Source organism: Triticum urartu, chromosome 2A (assembly GCF_056163025.1).
Source record: "Triticum urartu cultivar PI428250 chromosome 2A, HENAU_Tu73, whole genome shotgun sequence".
In the NCBI taxonomy this organism is placed as follows: domain Eukaryota; kingdom Viridiplantae; phylum Streptophyta; class Magnoliopsida; order Poales; family Poaceae; genus Triticum; species Triticum urartu.
The window spans coordinates 738,719,867-738,728,877 of record NC_141874.1 but is presented as its reverse complement, the minus strand read 5'-3'; positions in this window follow the sequence as shown (position 1 = coordinate 738,728,877).

Sequence of the window (9,011 nt, the reverse complement as noted above, 5' to 3'; positions counted from 1 at the left end):
CTCGTTCCCGATAAAATAAAGAGGAAGAAGAAGAAGAAAAAAGAAGAGAAGAAAGAATAGAGGAGAAGACTTCCTCTTCTTCCTCTCTTCTTCTTCCCCTTCTTCCTCGCCTCTCTCATGAATGTCCGGCGTTCTCGACCCCCCCCCCCCACGTGTCGAAGAAAAAAAGTAGAAGAAAAATAGGAGAAGAAGAAAGGAATAGAGGAGAAAAGATAAAATAGAATATATATTCTATTTTTCTCTTCTTCTCCTCTATTCCTTTCTTCTTCTCCTCTTCTTTTTCTTCTTTTTTCTTCTTCTTATTTATTTCTCCCCGTCTTCCTCTCCCCCCTCGGCGACCCTAGACCCCCTCTCGACCCCCTCTTCTTCTCCCTCTTCTAATTCATTTGTTCATATGAATACACAAACATTTTCATATTTACAATAATTAATATCACCAAAAAAATCTATGAACAGAAAAAAAATCCTATATTCTTTCTACTCCTTCATATTTACTATTTTTTGCATATGAACAGAAAAAAATGTATGAAAAAAATCATATGAAAAAATCCTATATTCTTTCATATTTACTATTTTTTGCATATATACATGAAAAAAAGCATATAACAGAAAAAAAAGCATATAACAGAAAAAAAGCATATAACAGAAAAAAAAAGCATATAACAAAAAAAATATGCTAGCTAGGGCGCCGCGGCCGGACCAGAGGACGACGGCGACGGCGACGCGGGCGACGGCCACGGCAATGATGGGGGCGGGCGGGCGACGGCGAGGGCGACCATGGGGGCGGGCGGGCGACGGCGACGGCGGGGCGGCGCGCGGCGCGGTCGACGGCGACGATGGGCGCGGGCGACGGCGACGATGGGGGCGGGCGGCGTCGGGGCGGCACGCGACGCGGGCGACGTGGGCGACGGCGACGGGGGCGGGCCGGGGCGGCACGCGGCGCGGGCGACGGCGACAATGGGGGCGGGCGGCGTCGGGGCAGGGACGAGGGCGGTGCGGGGCGGCGCAGGGACGAGGGCGACGGCGACGGGGGCGGGCCGGGGCGGCGCGCGGCGCGGGCGACGGCGACGATGGGCGCGGGCGACGGCGACGATGGGGGCGGGCGGCGTTGGGGCAACTGCAGGATGAGAATGAAAAAAATGCTAAGTGCTTCCTTATATAGAACAGGCTTTAGTCCCGGTTCGTGGCAGCAATCGGGACCAAAGGTGGGCATTAGTCCCGGTTGGTGCCACGAACCGGGACCAAAGGTCAATTTTCGGCAGGCCAAAGGGCGGGAAGCGGCGACCTTTGGTCCCGGTTGGTGCCACCAACCGGGACTACAGGGTGGCATTGGTCACGGTTGGTGCCACGAACCGGGACCAATGCCCCCTTTAGTCCCGGTTGGTGCCACCAACCGGGACCAATGCCCTAGTGCGCCCCGTGCCCAGAAGTTTATTCCCACATCGCTAGCTGAAGGGCGCCGATACTGGTTTATAAGCGCTGCTCTGCCTCCCCTTTCGAGCTCCTCTGAAATGCAGGCTTTTGAGCCTAAACTGCTACTGCCTGTGGGCCTGTTGGGCCTTTGCGGGCCTGAATCCTGGCCCATGTAGGGTTTCTAGTCGTATTCAGGTCGTGGAGGCCCAGTAGGTGGCATTTTTTTTTGGTTTTTTCTTTTCTACTTCTACATTTTTTTGGTTTTTTATTTTTTTGTTTCTACTTAAAACTAAATAATTACAGTTTTTTTAGTGATTTCTTTTTGCTTTTAGGTCACAAAAATTATAAACTTTCTGTTAGTGCCATTAGTTTTAAATTTTAAATAGTTTAAATTTGAATTTTTAAAAATTTGTGTGAATCACTAGTTTATGAATAAATTTACTATAAAATTAGAATTTTTTTCTTCTTTGCTATTTATTTTTTATTTATACTTACAATTAAATACTTATAGTTTGATTTTAGGTCACACAAATTATATTCTTTTTGCTATTGAAGAATACTATAGTTTTATTTAGTTGATCGTAACATAATATTTTAATTGATTGTTTTTATTTTCATAAAAGTTTTGTAGTTCATTCTGTTTGCTATTAATTCATTCTTTGAGCTAAATGACTCTGAAATTGGAAAGCATTTCAAAATGAACTCTGAAAAGGTTGAAAGTTGGCATGGTATCGTCATTTCACCCACATAGCATGTTCCAAAAAGTAGAGAGGGTTACGACAAAAACTTGATGCACTTCGTGTACAAAATGGACAATCACTTTCGAAGTATCAAAGTTTCGAACCATAAGACATGAAAGCATTTCAAATGAACTCTGAAAAAGTTGAAAGTTGGGATGGTATCATAATTTCACCCACATAGCATTTGCTTATTGCGGGAGAAAGTCTTCACTTTTTATTCGCTTGTGTCATTTGCTTATTGCGCTGTAACCATGGATAATCTTCATTGTTTATTAGGATGCTTGGGTCAGCCTTGACATTGAAGGGAGGAATTTCATGAAACTTTTCATAATCTTTAGACATGTCTGTCTTGCCGTCCACTCCCAGGATGTCCCTTTTTCCTGAAAGAACTATGTGGCGCTTTGGCTCGTCGTATGATGTATTCGCTTCCTTATCTTTTCATTTTCTCGGTTTGGTAGACATGTCCTTCACATAGATAACCTGTGTCACATCATTGGCTAGGACGAACGGTTCGTCAGTGTACCCAAGATTTTTCAGATCCACTGTTGTCATTCCGTACTGTGGGTCTACCTATACCCCGCCGCCTAACAGATTGACCCATTTGCACTTAAACAAAGGGACCTTAAAATCAGGTCCGTAGTCAAGTCCCATATGTCCACTATGTAACCATAATATGTGTCCTTTCCGCTCTCGGTTGCTGCATCAAAGCGGACACCGCTGTTTTGGTTGGTGCTCTTTTGATCTTGGGAGATCGTGTAAAATGTATTCCCATTTATCTCGTATCCTTCGTAAGTCAATACAGTCAAAGATGGTCCCCTGGACAACAAGTACAACTCATCACAAACAGTGTTGTCACCTCTGAGACGTGTTTCCAACCAACTGCTGAAAGTCGTGATGTGTTCACATGTAATCCAGTCGTCGCACTGCTCCGGGTGTTTGGAGCGCAGACTGTTCTTGTGTTCATCGACATACGGGGTCACCAAGGTAGAGTTCTGTAGAACTGTGTAGTGTGCTTGAGACCAAGAATATCCGTCCCTGCATATTATTGAGTCTCTTCCAAGAGTGCCTTTTCCAGTCAGTGTCCCCTCATACCGCGATTTAGGGAGACCTATCTTGTTAAGGCCAGGAATGAAGTCAACACAAAACCCGATAACATCCTCTGTTTGATGGCCCATGGAGATGCTTCCTTCTGGCCTAGCACGGTTACGGACATATTTCTTTAGGACTCCCATGAACCTCTCAAAGGGGAACATATTGTGTAGAAATACGGGCCCAGGATGACAATCTCGTCGACTAGATGAACTAGGACGTGCGTCATGATATTGAAGAAGGATGGTGGGAACACCAGCTCGAAACTGACAAGACATTGCGCCACATCACTCCTTAGCCTTGGTACGATTTCTAGATCGATCACCTTCTGAGAGATTGCATTGAGGAATGCACATAGCTTCACAATGGCTAATCGGACGTTTTCCGGTAGAAGCCCCCTCAATGCAACCGGAAGCAGTTGCGTCATAATCACGTGGCAGTCATGAGACTTTAGGTTCTGAAACTTTTTCTCTGGCATATTTATTATTCCCTTTCTATTCGACGAGAAGCCAGTCGTGACCTTCATACTGAGCAGGCATTCAAAGAAGATTTCTTTCTCTTCTTTCGTAAGAGCGTAGCTGGCAGGACCTTTATACTGCTTCGGAGGCATGCCGTCTCTTTCGTGCAAACGTTGCAGGTCCTCTCGTGCCTCAGGTGTATCTTTTGTCTTCCCATACACGCCCTAGAAGCCTAGCAGGTTCACGCAAAGGTTCTTCATCACGTGCATCACGTCGATTGAGGAGCGGACCTCTAGGTCTTTCCAGTAGGGTAGGTCCCAAAATATAGATTTCTTCTTCCACATGGGTGCGTGTCCCTCAGCGTCATTCGGAACAGCTAGTCCACCAGGACCCTTTCCAAAGATTACGTAGTGTAAATCATTGACCATAGCAAGCACGTGATCACCAGTGCGCATGGCGGGCTTCTTCCGGTGATCTGCCTCGCCTTTGAAATGCTTGCCTTTCTTTCGACATTGATGGTTGGTCGGAAGAAATCGACGATGGCCCAGGTACACATTTTTCCTGCATTTGTCCAGGTATATACTTTCAGTGTCATCTAAACAGTGCGTGCATGCGTGGTATCCTTTGTTTGTCTGTCCTGAAAGGTTACTGAGAGCGGGCCAATCGTTGATGGTCACGAACAGCAACGCCTTAAGGTTAAATTCCTCCTGTCTGTGCTCATCCCACGTACGTACACCGTTTCCATTCCACAACTGTAAAAGTTCTTCAACTAATGGCCTTAGGTACACATCAATTTCGTTGCCGGGTTGCTTAGGGCCTTGGATGAGAACTGGCATCATAATGAACTTCCGCTTCATGCACATCCAAGGAGGAAGGTTATACATACATAGAGTCACGGGACAGGTGCTGTGATTGCTGCTCTGCTCCCCGAAAGGATTAATGCCATCCGCGCTTAAAGCAAACCATACATTCCTTGGGTCCTTTGCAAACTCATCCCAGTACTTTCTCTCGATTTTTCTCCACTGCGACCCGTCAGCAGGTGCTCTCAACTTCCCATCTTTCTTTCGGTTCTCACTGTGCCATCGCATCAACTTGGCATGCTCTTCGTTTCTGAATAGACGTTTCAACCGTGGTATTATAGGAGCATACCACATCACCTTCGCAGGAACCCTCTTCTAGAGGGGCTCGCCGTCAACATCACCAGGGTCATCTCATCTGACCTTATACCGCAACGCACCGCATACCGGGCATTCGTTCAGATCCTTGTAGGCACCGCGGTAGAGGATGCAGTCATTAGGGCATGCATGTATCTTCTCCACCTCCAATCCTAGAGGGCATACGACCTTCTTTGCTGCGTATGTACTGTCGGGGAATTCGTTATCGTTTGGAAGCTTCTTCTTCAATATTTTTAGTAGCTTCTCAAATCCTTTGTCAGCCACAGCATTCTCTGCCTTCCACTGCAGCAATTCCAGTATGGTACCGAGCTTTGTGTTGCCATCTTCGCAATTGGGGTATAACCCTTTTTTGTGATCCTCTAACATGCGATCGAACTTCAGCTTCTCCTTTTGACTAATGCATTGCGTCCTTGCATCGACAATGACCCGGCGGAGATCATCATCATCGGGCACATCGTCTGGTTCCTCTTTATCTTCAGCAGCTTCACCCGTGGCAGCATCATTGGGCACATCGTCTGGTTCCTCTTGATCTTGACCAGCTCCCCCCGTTGCAGCATCATCGTATTCAGGGGGCACATAGTTGTCATCGTACTCTTCTTCTTCGCCGTCTTCCATCATAACCCCTATTTCTCCGTGCCTCGTCCAAACATTATAGTGTGGCATGAAACCCTTGTAAAGCAGGTGGGAGTGAAGGATTTTCCGGTTAGAGTAAGACCTTGTATTCCCACATTCAGTGCATGGAAAACACATAAAACCATTCTGCTTGTTTGCCTCAGCCGCATCGAGAAACTCATGCACGCCCTTAATGTACTCGCGGGTGTGTCTGTCACCGTACATCCATTGCCGGTTCATCTGCGTGCATTATATTTAATTAAGTGTCCAAATTAATAGAAGTTCATCATCACATTAAAACCAAAGTGCATACATAGTTCTAATCTAACAACATATAGCTCTCCAGAGCATCTAATTAATTAAACCATACATTGAAACTATGTAAAACATTTCAATGTGAAAACAAATGCGATCATAATCGCAACCAAGGTAACAATTGATCCAACGGCATAATGATACCAAGCCTCGGTATGAATGGCATATTTTCTAATCTTTCTAATCTTCAAGCGCATTGCATCCATCTTGATCTTGTGATCATCGACGACATCCGCAACATGCAACTCCAATATCATCTTCTCCTCCTCAATTTTTTTTATTTTTTCCTTCAACAAATTGTTTTCTTCTTCAACTAAATTTAACCTCTCGACAATAGGGTCGGTTGGCATTTCCGATTCACATACATCCTAGATAAATAAAATCTATGTCACGTTGGTCGGCATAATTTTCATAAACAATAAATGAACCAATACTTATGAAGATAATATACATACCAAATCCGAATCATAGACAGGACGAGGGCCGACGGGGGCGGATACCAAAACCATCGCACTATATAAGATGCAATAATAAATGTAAGAAAATGATACAAGTATCTATCTAAACAGACAAGTAAGAATATTTTTCCTTTCAGAAAGAAGATAAGAACAAGAGGCTCACCACGGTGGTGTCGGTGATGAGATCAGCGCGGGTGATCGACGGTGGTGAAGACGGGGACGGGGCGTGACGGACCGCTAAATCTAGACAAATCTCGAGGAAAATGGAGCTTGGAGGTCGAGCTTCGAGAGGAGAAAGTTTAAGTAGTGTGGCTCGGGCATTCCATCGAACACCTCATGTGCATAGGAGGTGAGCTAGAGCACCACCAACCCCTCCCCTCGCTGGCCAGAGAAAAACAGAGCACTGGAGTGCTCTGCTCGCGGGCGAGAGTATATATAGGCAACACCATTGGTCCCAGTTTGTGGCAAGAACCGAAACTAAAGGGGATCCTTTGGTCCCAGTTCAGGCCACCAACCGGGACCAATGGTGGTGGGCCAGGAGCGAGGCCCATTGGTCCCGGTTCGTCCCACCAACCGGGACCAAAAGGTCCAGACGAACCGGGACCAATGGCCCACGTGGTACGGCCGGCCCCCTGGGCTCACGAACCGGGACCAATGCCCACATTAGTCTCGGTTCTACACTGAACCGGGACTAATGGGCTGAGCCGGCCTGGACCATAGCCCTGTTTTCTACTAGTGAGTGTCACGGAACCTTAAGTGTGTAGACCCTACGGGTTCGGGAACCATGTAGACATGACCGAGACACCTCTCCGGCCAATAACCAACAGCGGGATCTGGATACCCATGTTGGCTACCACATGTTCCACGATGATCTCATCAGATGAACCACGATGTCGAGGATTCAATCAATCCCGTATTCAATTCCCTTTGTCTAGCGGTATTGCACTTGCCCGAGATTCGATCGTCGGTATCTCGATACCTTGTTCAATCTCATTACCGGCAAGTCTCTTTACTCGTTCCGTAACACATCATCCCGTGATCAACTCGTTGGTGACATTGCGCATATGATGATGTCCTACCGAGTGGGCCCGGAGATACCTCTCCGTCACATGGAGCGACAAATCCCAGTCTCGATTCGTGCCAACCCAACAGACAATTTCGGAGATACCCGTAGTGTACCTTTATAGCCACCCAGTTATGTTGTGACGTTTGGTACACCCAAAGCATTCCTACGGTATCCGGGAGTTGCACAATCTCATGGTCTAAGGAAATGATACTTGACATTATAAAAGCTTTAGCATATGAACTACACGATCTTTGTGCTAGGCTTAGGATTGGGTCTTGTCCATCACATCATTCTCCTAATGATGTGATCCCGTTATCAATGACATCCAATGTCCATGGTCAGGAAACCGTAACCATCTATTGATCAACGAGCTAGTCAACTAGATGCTTACTAGGGACATGGTGTTGTCTATGTATCCACACATGTATCTGAGTTTCCTATGAATACAATTATAGCATGGATAATAAACGATTATCATGAACAAGAAATATAATAATAACTATTTTGTTATTGCCTCTAGGGCATATTTCCAACAGTCTCCCACTTGCACTAGAGTCAATAATCTAGTTCACATCGCCATGTGATTAACACTCACAGGTCACATCGCCATGTGACCAACATCCAAAGAGTTTACTAGAGTCAATAATCTATTTCACATCACTATGTGATTAACACTCAATGAGTTCTGGGTTTGATCATGTTGCTTGTGAGAGAGGTTTTAGTCAACGTGTCTGCATCATTCAGATCCGTATGTACTTCGCAAATCTCTACGCTATATTTGGAGCCATTTCAAATAACTGTTCTACTTGGAGCTATTCTAAATTGTTGCTCCATTATACGTATCCGGTATCTCTACTCAGAGCTATCCGGATAGGTGTTAAGCTTGCATCGACGTAACTCTTTACATCGAACTCTTTATCACCTCCATAACCAAGAAACATATCCTTATTCCTCTAAGGATAATTTTGACTGCTATCTAGTGATCTACTCCTAGATCACCTTTGTACCCTCTTGCCAGACATGTGGCAAGGCACACATCAGGTGCGGTACTTAGCATGGCATACCGTATAGAGCCTATGACAAAAGCATAGGGGACGACCTTCGTCCTTCCTCTTTCTTCTGCCGTGGTCGAGCTTTAAGTCTTAACTTCATACCTTACAACTCAGGCAAGAACTCCTTCTTTGGCTGATCCATCTTGAACACCTTCAAGATCATGTCAAGGTATGTGCTCATTTGAAAGTACCATTAAGCATTTTTGATCTATCCTTATAGATCTTGATGCTCAATGTTCAAGTAGCTTAATCCAGGTTTTCCATTGAAAAACACCTTTCAAATAACCCTATATGCTTTCCAGAAATTCTACATCATTTCGGATCAACAATATGTCATCCACATATACTTATAAGAAATGTCGTAGTGCTCCCACTCACTTTATTGTAAATACAAGTTTCTAACAAACTTTGTATAAACCCATAAACTTTGATTACTCCATCAAAGTGTATATTCCGACTTCGAGATGCTTGCTCTAGTCCATGGAAGGATCGCTGGAGCTAGCATACCTTTTAGCATCCTTAGGATAGACAAAACCTTTCTGATTGTATCACATACAACCTTTCCTTATGAAAACTGGTAAGGAAACTTGTTTTGACATCCATCTGCCAGATTTCATAAATGCAGCTTATGCT